At 45.0% G+C, this 22,285-nt stretch overlaps 1 protein-coding gene across 2 annotated transcripts in view; it reads left to right on the plus strand.

Annotated features, from left to right (window-relative positions):
- The first annotated feature begins 19,956 nt into the window (after positions 1–19,956).
- Positions 19,957–22,285, plus strand: part of GALNT1 (polypeptide N-acetylgalactosaminyltransferase 1) — a 148,059-nt gene continuing 145,730 nt past the window's right edge. The window contains exon 1 of one of the 2 annotated variants that reach the window (XM_073678491.1): positions 19,957–20,058. The gene's annotated coding sequence lies outside the window, so the exon portion shown is untranslated. Of the gene's footprint in view, positions 20,266–22,285 lie in introns of both variants that reach the window. The other variant, XM_073678490.1, reaches the window with a different exon arrangement.

The following is a 22,285-nucleotide window of genomic DNA, read 5'->3' on the forward strand; positions in this document are numbered from 1 at the left end:
ATTCTTCTTCTGAAAGAAATAGTTTTCCAAAAGTGCCAAGTCGTAAAAATATACCAAAAAACGTAAAAAGAGGGGAGGGAAAAGACGCACCAACAGAAGATCATTTCTTCAGGAGATATCCCAATTGAAAGAAAAAGAGCTTATATTAACTGATTCTTTCTCCACCAACAGTGCTGGCATACTTACCCCAACTATTCTATCTCATCAGCAAATGAATGTTCTCTCTAAAGAACTCAATTGTATACTTTGTCATAACTTTGATCTTTTTCAATCTTTGCTTGAAGTCAATAAGTTTGCTAGAACACTAACAGTAAAGAGATATTTGCATACAAATAAATCATCAGCTGATGTAGTGGGGTAATATTGTTACTAATACTTCTTCCTCGCAGGATGACGGCTGTAATCAACTCTCCTTTGCCGAGCAGAATGCATCAGTTGTTTTGGATAGCCTAACTAGGGAAAGAGTTGATGATGGTCTCATTGATGAATCTAATATTAATATCAAAACAAGTAATCCTCAATATTATCCTAAGGAAGCACATGTTCCTGCTTTAGATACGTTCCAATCCTTAGTGGAGAGAGAGCTCAAAAAATTGTTCTTGGACACTGCTGCCTCTTTACCGCACCAAAAATATCTCTCCAAATCTGATAGTGATGCACTTGTTAAGTTAGCTAAAAATTCTAATCTTGTTATAAAAAATCAGATAAAGTAAGGTACATAATTGTTATGGACGCAGCTGTGTACGAGAAACAAGTTTATGCCATTTTGGATGATTTAGACACATATAAAAAAGTTTCTTATGATCCCACCGAAGTATATAAACTTTCTTGCCTCATTCGAGAATGAAATCCAGAGGCATCCTTAATAATAAGGTTTCTAAATTTTTATATAAAGATATTCCAACTTTGGCTGTTTTTCATGGACTGCCTAAAGTCCATAAACAGATCCCTTCATCCCATTATATGGGACATAGATTCGCTTGGTGAGGGTTTGAGCGCCTGGATAGATCAGCATTTACAACCTCTTATATCCCATTTATCAGGATATTTAAAGGATAGTGTATTAGTTTGACACGCCTTCAATGAAATGCAGTGGGCAGATGAACAACATTTTGTATTCTGTGACATTATCAATTTGTGTTCCTGCATTCCGCATAATTTATCTTTACTAGCACTTTCATATCATCTTTTCAACTATAATGATTATAAACCTGAATTTATTCTGATCAGAAAATAACGTCTAGTACCCCATACAGTACCCCATTCAGCTTGCACTTTAATAGCATTAAAAGTATCATTACCAAATATATTCCGGTCCTTTATCAAGATGAATCTCTACATAGTATATTAGGTAATGGGTACAGGTTTGTTATAAGGAGGGGTTGAACAATTGACAATATTGTATCCCCCAGTCTGTACAAAAATAATGATGTAAAATCCACTTGGCTCTCCATAAAAGATTTTCAAAAGTGTTTTGGGAAAAAGTGTAATATGTGTAAATTTGTGAACCCCCCCCCAGAAAATAGATGATTTGTATCCCATAAATTCCTTCATGAATTGTGACACTTGTTATGTAATTTATTGAATTGAATATACTGCTTGTAATCTGAAGTATATTGGCTGCAGCAGCAGAAAAGTGAAGAAAAGAATAAGAGAACATCTATATAGCATTAATAATAGAAATAACAGTTACTCTGGTGCAGTGAAACATTTTTTGGAAAAACACAATGGAAACACTGATAGCTTGGTTATCTTTAGAATAGAAAGGATTAACTCCCCAGTCCATTGGGGTAGCTGACAGAGAAATCTCTACATGAGAGAAGCCTTTTGGATTTTGGAATTATATACCAAACAAAACCTAATGGTATGAACAATAGGCATGACACAATGTTTATTTACTAATTGCTAGAGTTGTTTTATGGTCTGTGTTCTTTTATATTTATGATATTTTGTAGTACAGTTATGCTCTAAAGTTTACAGACCCCGGCAGAATTTTTCCTTTCTTGGCCTTCTTTCAGAGAATATGATTGATAACAAAAACTTTTTCTCCACTCAAGGTTATTGGTTGGGTGAAGCCATTTATTGTCAAACTACTGTGTTTTCTCTTTTTAAATCTCAATGACAACCAAAAACATCCAAATGACCCTGATCAAAAGTTCACATACTCCAGTTCTTAATACCATTTATTGCCCCCTCTAACATCAATGACAGTTTGAAGTCTTTTATGCTAGTTGTGGATGAGGTTCTTTAATTTCTCAGATGGTAAAGCTGCTCATTCTTCTTGGCAAAAAGCCTCCAATTCCTGTAAATTCCTGGGCTGTCTAGCATGAACTGCGCGCTTGAGATCTCCCCAGAGTGTCTCAATGATATTGAGGTCAGAAGACTGAGGTGGCCACTTCAGAACCTTCACTTTGTTCTGCTGTAGCCAATGACAGGTCGACTTGGCCTTGTGTTTTGGATCGTTGTCATGTTGGAATGTCCAAGTATGTCCCATGTGCAGCTTCCAGGCTGAGGAGGGCAAATTTGCCTCCAGTATTTGCTGATAACGTGCTGCACTCATCTTTTCTTCAACTTTTACCAAGTTTCCTGTGCCTTTGTAGCTCAAACATCCCCAAAACGTCAGCGATCCACCTCCGTGCTTTACTGTAGGAATGGTGTTCCTTTCATCATAGGCCTTGTTGACCTCTCTCCAAATGTAACGTTTATGGCTGTGGCCAAAAAGTTCAATTTTGGTCTCATCGCTCCAAATTACCTTGTTCCAGAAGTTTTGAGGCTTGTCTCTGTGCTGTTTGGCATATTGTAGGTGAGATACTTTGTGGCATTTGTGCAGTAATGGCTTTCTTCTGGAGACTCGACCATGCAGCCCATTTTTCTTCAAGTGCCTCCTTATTGTGCATCTTGAAACAGTCACAACGCTAGTTTTCAGAGAGTCCTGAATTTCAGCTGATGTTATTTGTGGGTTTTTCTATGCATCTTGAACAATTTTCCTGTCAGTTGTGGCCGAAATTTTTGTTGGTCTACCTGATCGTGGTTTGGTTTTTACAGAGCCCCTTATTTTCCATTTGTTAATCACAGTTTGAACACTGCTGACTGGCATTATCAATTCCTTGGATATTTTTTTTTATCCCTTTCGAGTGTTATACAGTTCAACTACCTTTTCCCATAGATCCGTTGACAATTCTTTTGCTTTCCCCATGGCTCACAATCCAGAAACGTCAGTGGCTGGATGAAAGATGTAAGAGTCTGTCTGGATCTCAGAAACTCACTCAGCTTTTGAGGTGAGGTGAGGATGTTACCTTTAGTAGCCATTCAAACCCATTATTATCAAATTTTGTGCATGTTATCAGGCCAAAATCACCAGGGTATGTGAACTTTTGATCAGTGTCATTTGTATGTTTTTGGTTGTCATTGAGATTTAAAAAGAGAAAACACAATAGTTTGACAATAAATGGTTTCACCCAACCAATAACCATGAGTGGAGAAAAAGTTTTCTTTATCATTCACATTCTCTGAAACAAGGCCAAGAAAGGAAAAATTTTGCCGGGGTATGTAACCTTTTGAGCACAACTGTATATCTTTGTGTATTTGCATGTGTTCGTATCTTTATTTGCTTAATTAATTAGTTACATTTCACTTGTTCTGGTAATGGTTTGTTTTTATATACTGTATGTGGGGATACACCCCTCTGGCATTACTCTATGACTAAGGGTGCATTGTGTGCCAGAAATGTGTCAGAGTGACTATGCCTTCACCAGTTCACAGTTTTTAATGAAATGGGCATCTAATACAGTTTGAAGATTTTTACTTAAAGGGGTTGTCCAGTACTTTTAAAAAATATGGCAATGTGTTTTAATGATAAATAGAAGCTTCTTTCTAATTACCTCCTTTTGCTGTTTCTGCCTGTGAGCGGTGATATCGGTGGCTGCTTACAGGCAGCACGTGACCCCCGGCTGCAGCCGGCTCTGACATTCGCTGACGTCACGACAAGTCCAGGCTGCAGCCAAGGGTCCCTCTTCCGCGTTCCAACGGTGGCAGCAGGGTTGTGGGTGGGGTTACCCCACACGTCACACCCAGCATCCACCGCATGCTCTTCCTGTCCCCATTCATTGGGAAAGTGTGCAGTGGATGCTATGTGTGACGCGGGGAATAACCCCACCCACAACCCAGCTGCCACAGCGGGGACCCCAGCGCTGAGTCACGCCTCACTTGACGTGACGTCATTGGGGGGGTCACGTGCTGCCTGTGAGCAGCCACCGATAGCGACGCTCACAGGCAGAAACAGCACCAGGAGGTAATTAGAAAGAAGCTTCTATTTATCATTAAAACTCATTGGCATATTTTTATAAGTACTGGACAACCCTTTTAAGACTGGATATGCCGTTCTCCCCTTCATTCCATCCGTCATCATTGTTGTTAGCGAGAATTGAATCCAGGACACTCCTTTTGCTAGATTCTCTGGCTTGAGCCACGAGCCCAGAGAGGATTTTATTTGAACGGGCAAACAAAATTCTTATGTTTAGAGATTCGGGGGATCTGTTCCAGCAGGACAGAATGTAAGTAAGAAGAATTCTCGTATGTGCTTGGGACCATGGTACTGCTTGGATACATGAGATCATGGATTCCAGGACACATTGCAAACTTATAGAGACTGACTTTTAACTTTGCAAAGCAGAGATTCTGGATCTTATCCATATTTGCTTGACTTTTGGTAGAAAGGATGCCTGTTTTTGAGAATCCAGAAGGAACTCCAGTAAAACTTTTTATGTTGACGGTTTTAAGTCCGACTTCTGCAGACTCGCCAACCATCGTAAATATGTTAGGATCTGAAGCATTATTTGTACATATTCCCTGAGAAGTGGTAGAGAAGGAGACATAATTAAGAGTCATCGAGATAAGGAATGATAATTTCCATTTAGAATCAAACACTGGATTTTGTCATGAACTGGGAACACCATCTTCTTTTTTTATTTTAATCCCCCAACATTTCATCTTGGACTGTTCGGGTCGTCTCTTCTTCCTTGTCTACCATTGTATTTCTTAGTGCTGTTAGGAGTTCCTCCATGTCCTCAGCAGAAAGAATAATATTTTTTGGTCTCTTGGTCAAAGCTTTGAGGTTTCATTTTTTTTCCTCCAGCCAATCTTTAGGGATGGATGCATGGACTTCTTCTGAGTCTGAATTCTCCTTTAAACTAATCTTCCTCTCTTTGGTCACAGGAGGTGCTAGACAACCCAATTGAAAGAAGGTGGCTAGGGAAGTCTGAATTTCCTGACATACCATTCCCCTTAACTCCTCTATTAGAGAAGGTTTTTCATCTCTCAAAACCTTTTCTGTGCACTCTTGACATAACTGCTTTTTATGTGAGGATGGGAGCTTCTTATTACAAATGGCACATCTATGACCTGTAGATTTAGCTCTCGTTTTTGATGTAGAATCCTTGTACCCCTGAAAGTAATGGAAGAAGGCAGTAATAATCATATCCTACTCCCAAAATGAGGCACCCAACCCAAGATTACTTACTGGGCCTGGGTTAATGTTGGGCTCAGTAGATGCAGACCGAAGAGAACACGTACCTTCCGTGGAAATAAGGGATCGGCCTTACCTTAGGGTGTCTTCTTGTCAGGGTCACTTATAGCAAAGTGACCATGACAAAGCACGGTGGGCATCCCTCAGATGCCACTCTTCCCCTTCCTGAAGAATCCTCCTGTGATTCCAATCTGGAGGAAGACTCCATCAAGGCCATTAGCATCCTCCTCCCGTCGATTGTTTCCCCCGGAGGGTCGGACAATGCTGTGCATTCCATGGTGGAACGTATTCAGAAGAGACCTCAATTGAAGGTGACTGGCACCCCGTGTCACTTCCGGTGCGCACCCACTGCATGCCGGAATGGAAGGGCAGGAGGAGAGAGGCTGGGGAGCTATGGGAGGACCCCAGTCAACAACCGATCAGCATTGCCTGGATGCACAGGTCCCGATCCTCGGGACACAGTAGGCAGGTATTCTTTCAGTCCCAGAGTCTGCTGACCACAGAATGCCAGGATGACCTCTTCATGCCCCTAGTGACAGGAAAAACACTAATGATAGGAGGTGGAGAGGGGCTATTTAACCTCTTTCTGTTTCCTGTCCCTATTAGGGCAGGGAGGCAACCTCCTGTTGTGCTGTTGTGGAGGGTGAGGGGAGAAAAATAAATTGTAATTTTTCTTCTAAAATGTTGTTTTAGTCCCAGTTTTTTCAAAGAATAGCACGAGAAAATGTACCCCAAAATTCGTTACCCAGTTTCTTCTGAGTGCGTTGATACCCCAAATGTGGTCAGAAACCTCGATTTGAACAAACTGCAGGGCTCGAAAGGGAAGAAGCACCGTTTGAATTTAGGAACACAAATTTGGCTGAAATAGACTGTGGGCGCCATGTCGCATTTACAGGTCCCCTAAGGTGCCTAAACAGCAGAAACCCCAAACAAGTGACCCCATTTTGGAAACTACACCCATCAATGATTTTATTCAGGGGTATACTGACCATTTTGAACCCAGAGGTACTTAATTTATAATTTGCATGATGGGTAATAGAAGAAAATGGACCCCACAATTTGTTATGCAATTTTTACTGAAAGTAACAATTCACCATATGTGGTTGTACACTACTGTTTGAGCAAATGGCAGGGATAGGATGGGAAGAAGCACTGCTTGGGTTTTAGAATGCAGATTCAGTTTGAATATATTGTGGGTGCCATTAGCCGAGCCCCTAATGTGCCAGCTTCATTGCTTAAGGAATTCATGTAGGGGTGTAGTGAACATTTTGAACCCATCGGTGCCTCACAAAACTTTACAACATTGGGACGTGGAAATATGACATTGTAGTGGTAAAAAAATATTTTTTTTATTTGTTGCAAATTTGTCAGTTACACAAGGGTTAATAGGTGAAACTGGACCCCACAATTTATAGCACAATCTCTCCCAAATGCTGAGATGCCCCATATGTTGTCATAAACCACTGTTAGGCCACACGTCAGGGCTGAGAAGACAAGAATGCTATTTGGCTTTTGGAGCACATATTTTGTTAAAATAGTTTGCGCGTGACATTAACAGAGCTCCTAAGATGCCATATCAGCAGAAAAAAAAAACAAATCACTCCATTGTAGAAATTGCACCTCTCAATCAATTCATCTATTGCTGCAGTGACTATTTTGTAACATCCACGCCATGCATTATTCTGGTGAATTGAAAATATGCCAATTTAGTTCCCATACATTGTGCCCCCATACAATGTAGAGACCCCCATATATTGTAGCGCCCCCATACATTTTACCTAGCTTGTGCTTCTGGCGATACACACCCCGTAAATTGTTAAGTGCTCTCCCCGCTACAATAATGTCAAATATGTGGCTGCTTACTGAGGTGTAGGCACAGTGGGGCTCAGAAGGATGGGGGTTTTGTATTTGGGAGTGCAAATTTCACTGGATTTTATGTCAAGGGGTGTTAGAGATGTGTCACTTTTCCATAGTCTTTGTTCTACCAGTAAAGTAGAAACCCCATATATATCCAGTGACAGATGACGGACCTGAGGGGGGGGCTGTTTTTTTGTGGGATAAGTTATTGTTTTTATTGGTAACATTTTAGGGTACATAACATTTTTTGATCACTTCCACTATAAGGGTGGAATCACATTTTTGCACTCTAAGCTGAGCACTTGCCTCAGGGTTTCTGTGTAAACCCCACAAAATTGCAATTCAGATGAACTCCTCGATGGAACAACTCCCTATAATGAGGCAGATGGAGACACTTTGGACTCCATTTGGAGTGTTACGGTAGTATCCATCTTTTTAGGCATTCACAGAATGGTGGTCAACCATACTTTTGTGCTAAAAACCTAAACTAACGTGACACCGCCAGAACAGAGACCAGACAGAGTCCAAAGTGCCTCCATCTGCCTCATAAGTGTGTGGTTCCGTCTGGGATTTTGTCTGAATCGCGGGTTTGGAAAATTTACATGGAAACCCTGACGTAAGCGCTCAGCGGAGAGCACAGGATAAATGTGAGCCCAGCTTTATTCCGATATTTGGGAGGCAGAATGAACAAATAAACAGCAGTACAAGCATAGTTCTTATTTTTACTTTTGCAAAGTTCACCGTGCGGTATAGATGATAAGACGGATTTATTCTTTGGGTCAGTGCGATTACAGCGATATCAGATTTATGTCTTTTTTTATGTTTTGCTGCTGTCCACACTAAAAATGCTCCTTTATAAAAAAAAAAAAAAAAAAAAAGTTTTTTTTGTCGCCATATTCTGAGAGTTGTAACTTTTTTATTTTTTGGCAAACAGCGCTGTATGAGGAATTAGTTTTTGCACGATGAGTTGCAGATTTTTTTGGTACAATTTGGGGCACATAACGTTTTTTGATCACTTTTATTCAGATTTTTCAGACAGAGAATAAACAAAAATCAGCATCTCAGTTATTGTTTTTTGCGCGGTTCACCGTGCGGTAAAAGTGATAGGACAGATTTATTATTTGAGTCAGTTACGATTACAGCGATACCAGATTTATATAGTTTTTTTATGGTTTTCTACTTTTACATACTAAAAACAATATTTTACAAAAATGAATTTGCTTTTGCATCACCATATTCGGAGAGCTGTAACTGTTTTATATTTTTGCCGAATGAGCCATATTAGGGCTTGTTTTTTGCGGGATGATTTGGCGTTATTATTTAGACCATTTATCTTTACATTTGACTTTTTGATAGCTTTTTATTAAATTTTTGGTGTGTCAGTATGATGAAAAAGAGTCATTTTTGCCATTTTTTTACGTTATTTGCCGTAAGGAATAAATAACGTGACAGTTTTATAGATTGGGTCGGTCCGGACGTGATGATATCAATTATTTGTACTTTTTTGCTGTTTATTTATGTTTTATCATAAATGCTGCGTTTTTAGTGGCAAACTGTCATTTTGTGATTTTTGTGCGCTTTGTTTTTTTTAAAAATATTTTATTTAACTTTTTGTTTACTTTTTCACTAAGTCCCTCTATGGGACATGTATATTTTTTACTTTGATCCCTGGTCTCATGCATTGCAGTACTTGTGTACTGCAGTGCCAGAGACCTGTCAGTGACTCTGCCTGTTGGACTTTGAGTCAGTGAGATCTAACAGGTCACCGTGCCCTGGGGTCATGAGATGACCTCAGGGTCTCATGGCAATGACCGGCATTAAAATCACGGGTAGTTGATCCTGTCAAAGGAGAGCTTTTAACCACTTTGATACTGCTGTTGCGATTGACAGCGGTATTTAAGGGGTTAATCGGCCCCAATCAGTTCCAAAACCAGCTGGGACTGATAGCACAGCGTGTCAACTGTCATGTACAGTGGTCACCTCGGGGGAATTTCCTCCACGGGGCAGTGCTATTTTCTTATTCCCAATCGCCGTTTTAAAGCTGCAATGAGGGAATAAGGCCCCTTAATGTTTTAATGCGTCTCAGCGGTCATTAAGAGGTTAAAAAAAAGCAGAAGAGAAAAGATGAATATGGTGAAAATGAAACCATACAGACATAAAAAAGGCACAAAAGCAATAATAAACCGGCTCCTAGTCAGAGTTTCTGTTGAACTTACATGATAAAGGTGTTGGCCAGTCATTCTGCAGACATCTATCTCTCCCAATGCCCACACACGTGTTACAGCTCATCTTCACCAACCTTTCATGTGCTACAACTCGGAGAGAACCACTGCCAGACACCTCTGCTAGCAGCTTTACTCCCTCCAAAAACAAAAAGGATTGGATGTTGAGATGCTAATTGCTTGATCTTTCTTTCCTCTGACATCATCGGTACCCCGTACACATTAGATGGTCATCCTGTTCCACCAAAATCGATGTTCAGCAGATTTTAATCTAATGTTTATGGGGGCTTTCAGTGTGTAATATCTCAGTACATTGTGATCTATATTGAATCGTTAAAGGTAACCTGCCACCAGATTCATGCAGTCTGAACGATGGGCAGCATGAATCAGAGTCAGGGACTATATGGAGAGATCGGACTAGGGAGAAACCTGTCGCCGGCTGAATTCTCCCCAACGCTCCAGTTGATTGAGAGATCTCTCCCAAGTGTCTACATAGGGAAAGCACTGTCAATCAGCTGGAGCACAAATTAGAAAAGCCAGCTGTGGATGGCACAGGACTAGTGAGATCTCTCACTATAGTCCCCACCAGCTTTTCACTTGTTTTCTCTGAAACGCAGCAGCATTTCAGAGTAAAGCGTACCTGGTTGTAAACGTGCATCCAAGCTCTGATTTACAGTATGTTGCCTGCGGTTTGGGCATGAATCTAATGACAGGTTCCCTTTAAGAAAGCATGCTGTCGCATTTGGACCTGTTGTGCCCCAAACAAGGAAATAGGTTACTTTTTATAAAGGCACATTTGTCGTAAATGTATTCCAGTCACCCCTGGAATGATTTTATGCATGCTTGCAATTCTTCTGATATTTTAAAAAATAAAGAGTGACTTTTTCTTTAAAAAGTTGTGAAAAAATATTTTTGAGCTTGTACAAAATTCATGAATTGCGTGCGTCATTATTATGAATGTGGTGCAATAAAAAAAAAGAAAAGTGACTTAAAAAAGAAAAACACAAATGATGGAATCGGCCCAAAATGTTCAGCTCAACAGTCTGATACTTAAAACCGTTTAGACTTTAAAGGGGTTGAATATAGTTTAAATGCTGCACAAAACAGCATGAGATGAAGCTTTGTAATATACTTTGTTTCCTCACCATTTTCCAGATATTTGGAGTGAGGAAATAACACTGTGTACACTCAGAGGCTGGAGCCCAATAAATATATTGTCCAGCTGTCAGTGGAGAAGTAATACAAGTGTACACTGTATACTGTAGCGCTGGGAGAGAAGCAGGCTGGACTTTACAATGATACTGTGTAGCAAACTATCAGAGTAAGATATCTGCTTTCCATAGGCCCCACAAGAGCGGAGGTCAAGAAAGGATACCGACTCAGTTATTATGGGTGTGTGTCTGTCTGTCTGAGGTTCTCCTTCTTACGAATTTGGGGATTATAAATGTTAGTAGTAGGAGTAACAGAGTAGTAATAGGGTAGACATGTAATTCCGTCATGTGGAGACATCTATGCTAGCCCCGGCAGTCGCCATTTTACTGCAGACTATTTTAGATTATGGTCTTTATTTTCCAGGTGTCTATGTAGTAGTAAAATGACCTATTGCTGTGGATAACAAATACCATATTTTGCAGACTATAACACACACTGGACCATAAGATGCACCCCAAATTTTGGGGTGGAAAAATAGGAAAAAAATTATTTTAAATAAAATGGTGGTGCATTTTATAGTCCGTTTTAATAGTAGCTTACCGAAGGGGTAGCGGAGCGGGATTATGAGGAGGCCGGCAGCAGGAGTGGGAAGATGCTGCGGGCCCTGGGCTGGGAAGGAGAATCTAGGCGGTGCGAGGCTGCGGGCCCTGGGCTCTCATAAGATGTCAGCGTCGGTCAGTGGAGTCCAATTTCCCACTGATTTCCCTGAGGTGGGCTTCGGGAAAATGGCTGCCAGAAGTGGCGCATGCGCAGATTGAGATCTCAGGAGACGTCTCCTGAGATCTCAATCTGTGCATGCGCCGCCCATTTTCCTGAAGCCCACTGCAGGGAAATCAAAGGGAAAGTTGACTTCGCACACCAGGGCCAACATCTTATGAGAACCGAGGGCCCTCAGCATCGCCCTACTCCTGCCGCCGGTCACCTGCAGCAGCGACCCTGCCTCCTCTATGACCCCGCTCCACCACCGCCACCACCAACCCCCAGTAAATTACTTTCAGATTATGAGATGCACACCCATTTTCCTCTCAAATTTGGGGAGAAAAAGTGCATTTTATAATCCAAAAAATACAGTATATCGCTATGGATATGCAATTTAATTTATCCCACTTTTGCCATTTTTATTAAATTGCCGCAAAAATAAATTTTTTTGCAGAAATTGGCATTGCTTTACTGCGAATATGAAGATACTTACAAAAATATCTCAGTATACAGCAGGTTAACAAGGCTCAGCCGTGACGAGTGTGATTACAGCAGGACTCTAGTGTACGGGAATCATCCTGGTCGCCCTGTTAGGTTACTATACACGGCTTGCATTGCGTGCATCATAATCTAGGCTTACCCAACATGGATTAAATAGAAATCAGATTTTAATTCTCTATGATATCAAGTAATATTTACAGACATGACAAGTCCAAGGGTGTAAGGAGAGTCATAGGGGCCCCAGGGCAAATTTAAGATGTGCATCCCCTCACTCCACTAGCTGGTTGCAGAGATCTGTGGCCTTACTACTGTCTATAAGGTACATGCCCCGACACAAAAAGATCCTACAATAAACTTGCCATCTACAGTAGCCTGAACACTAATAATGCCAACATCCCTTTGTGACCCACACATTAATAGTACCTGTTTGTGCCCTGCAAGGTAGCAGTGCCCACATATTATTAATACTACATAGTAAAAATTCCTCTTTTCTATTCCCTAGACAACAGTAATGTTCCCGTGTCCCTAAAAAGTATTAGCTCTCATTTCCCATGTTAATATTATCTTTTGTGCAACCTCCAAATAGTGCACCCTTTGTGCCCCTACATAGTAAAAATGCCCCCTAAGGCTATGTTCACACATGTTGGGTTTTTCAGTGTTTTTGCTGCAAATTTTTAAGCAAATTTTCAGCTGCCTTTTGCAGTACCAGCAAAGTCTATGAGAAACCAGAATTCTCTGTTCACACATCTTGTTTTTTTTTGTTGCGTACTCTCTGCCTTAGTTGGGTTTTTGGAAAATAGATTATGTCACTTCTTTCAGTGTTTTTCACCCATTGGAAGTAATGGGTAGTGAAAAACCGCTGAAAAAACTATGATGTGTGAACATAGCTATCAAGTTTTGCTGCGTTTTTAGTGAAAATAAGCAAGTACAACAGCATATGAAACTCATTTATTTTTGTGATTTTACCATCTTGTCTTGGTCACTGAGATGGGTGTTTGTATTAGGAGACTTTAACCCCATAACGCCCAATGACGGGGATAACCCGTCATGGCAGGATACTAGTTCGCACACCATGCCGGGTTATCCCCGTCATGACTTTGAACTGTCACTGCGTGTAAACACACAGCGACAATTCAGTGCCGACAGCTGTCACAGACAGCTGAGCGGCAGGGGAAAAGGTGCAGTGACCCATGCCGGTGGTTCCCGCACCCAGATCGCTGTGATTGGTCAGTCACTCTGACTGACGAATCACTGCACGATAGAACAGGAGAAGCTGAAATATCAGCACCTCCTCGCCGATCAGTGCCAGAGGTCAGCGCTGCCAGTGGCTGGGCTCCTGCACTAACAGCCAGGAGCGGTGTCAGCACTGCCCCTGGCTGTTAACCCCCTGAATGCTATGATCGACCGCGATCGCAGTGTTCAGGAGGCAGGCAGAGGGATGGGAGCTCCCTCTAACTTCAGATCGGCGCCCCCGCTACATCATCGCAAGGGCCCGACCGTTGCCATGGTGACCTGGGGTCATCATGATGACCTCCAGGTCACCAAGATACAGAAAGCTGCTGAGAGCATGATCCCAGCATGGTCTCAGAAGCTTTCATTATAGGTATAATGTACTGCAATTCTAGTGCATTGCATTACATTATACCTGTGGAAAGAGGGAAAAAAATGTAAAGTCCCATAGAGGAACTTTAAAAAAAAGTAAAACATGGGAAACTATGCCTTTTCATCAAACCGCTAGATAAAAAGTAGAATAAAACGCGATCAAAAAGACGAATGTAAATAAAAATGGTACAGCTGAAAACGTCACCTTGTCCCGCTAAAAACAAGCCGCCATACGGCTCCGTCAGCGGAAAAATAAAAAAGTTACAGCTCTCAGAATAAAGCGATGCAAAGATAATTATTTTTTCTATAAAAGTTTTTATTATGTAAAAGCGCCAACACATAAAAAAAATTACATAAATGAAGTATCGCTATAATCGTATTGACCCTAAGAATAAAGCTGCCTTATCAATTTTACCACACGCAGAACGGCATAAAAAAACCCCTATTCCTGAATTGTTGTTCTTTGTTTATTCTGCCTCTCAAAAATTGGAATAGAAAGTGATCAAAAAATGTCATGGAGTCCGCAAACTATTCTAGGAAAATCTGCGCTCCGGCAGGCAAATAGCACTCCGTCCCTCCTGAGTCTCACAGTGTTGCTAAGAAGTACTGTACAGCCACATATGGGGTATTGCCAATTTCAGCAAAAATTGTGTGACACATTTTGGTGCCATTTTTTTTAACAATTTCCCCATGTGAAAATGTAAAATCTGGGGCGAAAACAAAATATTTGTGGTAAAAATGTAATTATTTTTTCTTCACTGCCCAATGGTATAAAATTTTGTGACACATCTGTGGTGTCAATATGATCTCTGCATCCCTAGATTAATTGATTGAGAGGTGTAGTTTGTAAAATGGGGTCACTCATGGGGGATTCTGCTGTTTTGGCACCTCAGAGGCTCTCCCAGTGGTTCATGGCACCCTCAAACCATTCCAGCTAAATTTGAACTTCAATATGGCGCTTCTTCTCTTCTGAACTTTGCACTGTGCCTCAAAAGTCGTTTTCGACCACATATGGGGTATTGGCGTACTCAGCAGAAACTGCACAACAACTTTTGAGGTCCATTTTCTCCTGTTAACTTTGTGAAAATAACAAATTTGGAACTAAAAGATCTTTTTTTAAAAAAAAAAATAGATTTTTTATTTTCACAGCTCTACGTTATAAACTTCTGTGAAGCACCTGGGAGTTCAAGATGTTTACCACACATCTAACTAAATATGTTCCTTGAGGGGTCTAGTTTACAAAATGGGGTCACTTGTGGTATGTTTCCACTGTTTAGGCAGATCAGGGGCTCTCCAAACGCAACATGGCGTCTGCTCTAGAATCCAGCCAATTTTGCATTCAAAAAGTCAAACGGTGCGCCTTGCCGTCCGAGCCCTGCCGTGCGCCCAGTGATTTTCGCTCAAATATGGGGTATTGGCGTACTCAGGAGAAATAGCACAACAAATTTTGAGGTAGATTTTCTCCTGATACCCTCGTGAAAATAAAAAAAAAATGGGTCTAAAGTAAAATTTTTGTGAAAAAAAGTTAAATGTTCATTTTTTCCTTTTACATTGCTTCAGTTCCAGTGAAGCACCTGAAGGGTTAATAAACTTCTTGCATGTGGTTTTGAGCACCTTGAGTGGTGCAATTTTTAGAAAGGTGTCAGTTTTGGGTATATTCTGTCATGTAGACCCCTCAAAGTCCCTTCAAATGTGATGTTGTCCCTAAAACAAATGGTTTTGAAAATTTTGTTGGAAAATTGGATTTGCTGGACAATTTTAACCCTTATAACTTCCTAACAAAAAAAAAATGTTTCAAAAATTGTGCTGATGTAAAGTAGACATGTGTGGAATGTTAATTATTAACTATTTTGTGTGACTTATGTCTCTGATTTAAGGGCATGAAAATTCAAAATTTTGAAAAAAGTCTTATCGAAAAACTTTTACCACTATCATGAAGTACAATATGTCACGAAAAAACAGTCTCCAAATCAGCGGGATCCGTTGAAGCGTTCTAGAGTTATTACCTCATAAAGTGACACTGGTCAAATTTAAAAAATGAGGCCTGGTCATTAACTTACAAAGTGGCTAGGTCCTTAAGGGGTTAATTAAATTAGTGATGTGTACAGTTTAAACAGTAGCTGTGCTACCTGTGAGATTGAACAATACCTGGGCCCAGGAAAGTGTGAAATTGAACACTGCCTGTGCAACTGAATGGCAGACCATAGTGTGAGAAGTTAATAGTGTCACACAAACTCAATACATTGCTAGTGTCTAAACTATTCCTGAACAATTCACTTCCCCCCCCACTATGCCAAAACCAGAATGAGATTTTTTTTCCACAGAACTTTAGAGACAGAAGATGCGTAGAGACAGAAGGACAGTGAAAAAAAAAAACAGCAAAACCTGCGTTTCTGACGCAGCTGATTTCCTGCCAGAGATTAGGTTTTGATTCAGATTTGTGAAGCTGAAAAACTCAACATGTGTGAACATAGCTTTATTGTTTCCTATAAAGTGGCCATTTTCCCTGTTTCCCTACCCAGTACTATTTCTTTTGTGCCCCATGTTAACCAGTTCAAGACAGGGCCATTTAGGCTATGTGCCCACGATGCAGAAATGCTACAGATTTTTTCCTGTGCGTTTCTGCATCTCCCTGGCAGAAAAAACGCATGCGGATTGTACATGCATTTTTTTCTGCCAGAAAAAAGCGCAAGTTAAACATTCTTCACATGCGGGTTGTCAAGCGCTTTCCAAGCGATTTTAGCATCACTTGGAAAAGTGCTTGACAACCTGGTCACACTATTAAATTCATGCAAACGGCATGGATTTATAAAGTGTGACCGAAAGAATGTTAAAAAATAAATATCATACTTACCTTCTGATGGCCCCCGGTGTCTTTATTCGATGCGTCTCGGCTTGCCGGCAGCTCGCGGTACACCGAAGGACCTCCCGACGTCAGCGGTCGTGTGACCCGTCACATGACTAAATGACGTCATGGCAGATCCTTGAGTCCACCGTGATCTGCCGGCAAGCCAAGACAAGCACACCGGGGGCCATCAGAAGGTAAGCATAATGTATATTTTTTATTCTTTTTTTCACAGGTACTATGGTACCGGTGTCCGGAGGAGAGTCTCCTGTCCTCCACACCCGGGTATCATCCGCACATTGAAATGCATGGAATGCGCATGTACAGATCCAGTGATGCGGATTCCATGCGTTCCAATGCAAGTCAATGGCGGCGAAAACGCAGCGCTTCCACAAAATAATTGGTAGTGCTGCGTTTTTTTCTACAATTATAATCCGCAGCGTAAATTTCCGCAGCATGTGCACAGCACATACGGATTATCATTGGGGAACATAGCAGACCTTCTACCATGCGTTTTTTAAGCGTTTCTGCAGCGGAATTGCCGCTGCGGAAACGCTTAAAAAACGCATCGTGGGCACACAGCCTTACCCCAGCTCCTGACCAGGCACATTTTTGTTCTATTGGTGGATGCGGTTTTAAGAGCTATAATATTTTTTCTTATTCGGATAGCCAAATAATTTTTGTAACTTCTTTCGATCTACGCGGGGCGTAATTTTAATAAAGCTTTCATCGATTTTTTTTTTTTTACCAATATCAGGCAATATCTGTGGGGAAAAAAAGAAAAGCGTGTCTGTTTATTACATTCTTTTATTTTTGTTTATGACCACAACGACTATTGATATACATTTTAAAATGTATTCCCATTTCTAGAACAATTATTTTTACATATTGAACACATTTTATTTTTTTCGACAGTAATAGTTAACCGATTTCCCCTGTATCTCTTACTGGTATATTAGCCCCAGTTAGGGTTTGTGCACAAGTTGTCTTTTTCAGGCAGAATTTGTCTGAAAAAGCACCACAAAACTGACGCAAAAAACAAACATACTGCACAGCAATGTAAAAACGGTGCACAGATTCAATCTTTTGTTACTACTTTTAACAGCTTCAAGGCTACCAGTGTGCAGATCACATGTAAGGACCAGCGTCTCCCCCAGCGTGCAGAGCTTCCGTCAGGACCAGCGTCACCCCCAGTGTGCAGAGCTTCCCTCAGGACCAGCGCCCCCCCCAGTGTGCAGATCACATGTAAGGACCAGCGTCTCCCCCAGTGTGCAGATCACATGTAAGGACCAGCGTCTCCCCCAGTGTGCAGAGCTTCCGTCAGGACCAGCGCCTCCCCCAGTGTGCAGAGCTTCCGTCAGGACCAGCGTCTCCCCCAGTGTGCAGAGCTTCCGTCAGGACCAGCGCCTCCCCCAGTGTGCAGATCACATGTAAGGACCAGCACCTCCCCCAGCGTGCAGAGCTTCCGTCAGGACCAGCGCCTCCCCCAGCGTGCAGAGCTTCCGTCAGGACCAGCGCCTCCCCCAGCGTGCAGAGCTTCCGTCAGGACCAGCGCCTCCCCCAGCGTGCAGAGCTTCCGTCAGGACCAGCGCCTCCCCCAGCGTGCAGAGCTTCCGTCAGGAAAAGCGCCTCCCCCAGCGTGCAGAGCTTCCGTCAGGAAAAGCGCCTCCCCCAGCGTGCAGAGCTTCCGTCAGGACCAGCGCCTCCCCCAGCGTGCAGAGCTTCCGTCAGGACCAGCGCCTCCCCCAGCGTGCAGAGCTTCCGTCAGGACCAGCGCCTCCCCCAGCGTGCAGAGCTTCCGTCAGGACCAGCGCCTCCCCCAGCGTGCAGAGCTTCCGTCAGGACCAGCGCCTCCCCCAGCGTGCAGAGGTTCCCTCAGGACCAGTGTCTCCTCCAGGGTGCAGAGCTTCCGTCAGGACAAGCGTCTCCCCCAGTGTGCAGATCACATGTAAGGACCAGCGCCTCCCCCAGCGTGCAGAGCTTCCGTCAGGACCAGCGCCTCCCCCAGCGTGCAGAGGTTCCCTCAGGACCAGTGTCTCCTCCAGGGTGCAGAGCTTCCGTCAGGACCAGCGCCTCCCCCAGTGTGCAGAGCTTCCCTCGGTACCAGCGTCTCCCCCAGTGTGCAGAGCTTCCCTCGGTACCAGCGTCTCCCCCAGTGTGCAGAGCTTCCCTCGGTACCAGCGTCTCCCCCAGTGTGCAGAGCTTCCCTCGGTACCAGCGTCTCCCCCAGTGTGCAGAGCTTCCCTCGGTACCAGCGTCTCCCCCAGTGTGCAGAGCTTCCCTCGGTACCAGCGTCTCCCCCAGTGTGCAGAGCATCCCTCGGTACCAGCGTCTCCCCCAGTGTGCAGAGCATTCCTCGGTACCAGCGTCTCCCCAGTGTGCAGAGCTTCCCTCAGTACAAGCGTCTCCCCCAGTGTGCAGAGCTTCCCTCAGTACAAGCGTCTCCCCCAGTGTGCAGAGCTTCCCTCAGTACAAGCGTCTCCCCCAGTGTGCAGAGCTTCCGTCAGGACCAGCGTCTCCCCCAGTGTGCAGAGCTTCCCTCAGTACAAGCGTCTCCCCCAGTGTGCAGAGCTTCCCTCAGTACAAGCGTCTCCCCCAGTGTGCAGAGCTTCCCGCAGTACAAGCGTCTCCCCCAGTGTGCAGAGCTTCCCTCAGGACCAGCGTCTCCCCCAGTGTGCAGAGCTTCCCTCAGTACAAGCGTCTCCCCCAGTGTGCAGAGCTTCCCGCAGTACAAGCGTCTCCCCCAGTGTGCAGAGCTTCCCTCAGGACCAGCGTCTCCCCCAGTGTGCAGAGCTTCCCTCAGGACCAGCGTCTCCCCCAGTGTACAGAGCTTCCGTCAGTACCAGCGTCTCCCCCAGTGTGCAGAGCATCCCTCAGTACCAGCGTCTCCCCCAGTGTGCAGAGCTTCCCTCAGAACAAGCGTCTCCCCCAGTGTACAGAGCTTCCGTCAGTACCAGAGTCTCCCCCAGTGTGCAGAGCTTCCGTCAGTACCAGCGTCTCCCCCAGTGTGCAGAGCTTCCCTCAGGACCAGCGTCTCCCCCAGTGTGCAGAGCTTCCCTCAGTACCAGCGTCACCCCCAGTGTGCAGAGCTTCCCTCAGGACCAGCGTCTCCCCCAGTGTACAGAGCTTCCGTCAGTACCAGCGTCTCCCCCAGTGTGCAGAGCTTCCCTCAGGACCAGCGTCTCCCCCAGTGTGCAGAGCTTCCCTCAGTACCAGCGTCTCCCCCAGTGTACAGAGCTTCCGTCAGTACCAGCGTCTCCCCCAGTGTGCAGAGCTTCCCTCAGGACCAGCGTCTCCCCCAGTGGGCAGAGCTTCCGTCAGGACCAGCGTCTCCCCCAGTGGGCAGAGCTTCCCTCAGGACCAGCGTCTCCCCCAGTGTGCAGAGCTTCCGTCAGGACTAAAGTCTCCCCCAGTGTCAGTACCAGCAGCTCAACTAGAGAAAGTTCCTGTAAAATGACGTGCCACGTGACACCACGAGCCCACCCGCATAGCGGGCGCTCACTCCGGATTAACGGTGACGTTCCTGCTGGCCACGCCCTTCAGGAGGAGGGCTTGTGAGCGCATTCGCCTGTGACGCGTTGCTAGGGCAGGCGGAGGTAGTGTGTCTTGTGGGGCGCTCCGTAGTGGGGGGGACGGGAAGGACCGGGGATTGCTGCGCTCGCTTGTTCCTTGGTTGGGTATTCAGTGGAAGCCGATTGTGTGCGTTTTCCCTGCCGTCTATGGATTACAGGAAGCCTCGGGAAGAGTGTCCGGAGTGAGTGCCGCGGGCGCGGAGTATGGCGGAGCCGCGGGAACAGTGACAGGTGAGCGGCACGGGGTGCTGGAAGTGCTGTCACCTGGTGGGTGCCGCTGTGTATTCCGCAGGACGTGTCCGGAGACACCGGCGCTGCTCCCACAGCCGCGTCCTGCTGATGGAGCCGAGCGCCCGGGACATTATCACAGCGGGGAGTGGATGGCGGTATTGGCACAGGGTGACGCAGCTCCGCGGTGCTGGCACATCGTCAGGCTGCCATACCCGTGCCCCCTGTGCCCCCCGCTCTGTGACAGCCGGGTACTCTGCAGAGATAGGAAAGTTTAGTAAGTTACATGGTCAGTAGCTTGTGTCCCAGCTGCTTCCTCTTTTCCCCTGGCCTCGTACATTATACACAGGGCTAGTCCATTATGGATGGGGCTAGCCCACTGTGCATGGAGCTAACCCATTATACACATTTCTAGCCCACGGTGGACGGGGCTAGCCTACTGTGGACGGAGCTAGTCCATTATAGTCCACTGTTGACGGAGCTAGTCCATTATGGGCGGGGCTAGCACACTGTGGACGGAGCTAGTCCATTATGGATGGGGCTAGCCCACTGTGGACGGAGCTAGTCCATTATGGATGGGGCTAGCCCACTGTGGACGGAGCTAGTCCATTATGGATGGGGCTAGCCCACTGTGGACGGAGCTAGTCCATTATGGATAGGGCTAGCCCACTGTGGACGGAGCTAGTCTATTATGGATGGGGCTACCCTGCTGTGGGCGGAGCTAGTCCATTATGGATGGGGCTACCCTGCTGTGGGCGGAGCTAGTCCATTATGGATGGGGTTAGCCCACTGTGGACGGAGCTAGTCCATTATAGATGGGGCTAGCCCACTGTGGGCGGAGCTAGTCCATTATAGATGGGGCTAGCCCACTGTGGGCGGAGCTAGTCCATTATAGATGGGGCTACCCAGCTGTGGGCGGAGCTAGTCCATTATGGATGGGGCTACCCTGCTGTGGGCGGAGCTAGTCCATTATGGATGGGGCTACCCTGCTGTGGGCGGAGCTAGTCCATTATGGATGGGGCTACCCTGCTGTGGGCGGAGCTAGTCCATTATGGATGGGGCTACCCTGCTGTGGGCGGAGCTAGTCCATTATGGATGGGGCTAACCCACTGTGTATGAAGCTAACCCGTTATAGACGGGCCTAGCCTGCTGTGGATGGCACTAACCCATTATAGATGGGGCTAGCCTACTGTCAACAGTGTTAGCCCTTTATGGATGGAGCTATCCCATTATGGACGGGGCTAGCCCCCTGTGGACAGAGCTATCCCATTATGGATGGGGCTAGCCCCCTGTGGACAGAGCTATCCCATTATGGACGGGGCTAGCCCCCTGTGGACAGAGCTATCCCATTGTGGACGGGGCTAGCCCCCTGTGGACAGAGCTATCCCATTGTGGACGGGGCTAGCCCCCTGTGGACAGAGCTATCCCATTGTGGACGGGGCTAGCCCCCTGTGGACAGAGCTATTCCATTGTGGACGGGGCTAGCCCCCTGTGGACAGAGCTAGCCCCCTGTGGACAGAGCTATCCCATTGTGGACGGGGCTAGCCCCCTGTGGACAGAGCTATCCCATTGTGGACGGGGCTAGCCCCCTGTGGACAGAGCTATCCCATTGTGGACGGGGCTAGCCCCCTGTGGACAGAGCTATCCCATTGTGGACGGGGCTAGCCCCCTGTGGACAGAGCTATCCCATTGTGGACGGGGCTAGCCCCCTGTGGACAGAGCTATCCCATTGTGGACGGGGCTAACCCATTATAGCGCACTTTGGACGGCTCTCGGCTGATCCAATGGCTGACTCCTGTATCTAAGCATGAAGTCGTGTGAATGATAATACTGCGTAAAAACAGGGTTGTTTTTAATTGAGAAGTTTGGCCTGTGTGACCAATAGAAATGTGGGTGTAACGTGTGCGGCTTCCATGCTGGTCATCTGCTCCGGAGGATGAGGATGTCTTTTATATGGACCCTTAGCGTCCCAGGGCCCACACATCCCAGCCCAGTGATGAGAAAAACAATTGGCTTCCAAAGA

The sequence above is a fragment of the Phyllobates terribilis genome, unplaced genomic scaffold (assembly GCF_046119375.1).
Source record: "Phyllobates terribilis strain yellow unplaced genomic scaffold, ASM4611937v1 Scaffold_4__5_contigs__length_816908805, whole genome shotgun sequence".
Taxonomy (NCBI): Eukaryota; Metazoa; Chordata; class Amphibia; order Anura; family Dendrobatidae; genus Phyllobates; species Phyllobates terribilis.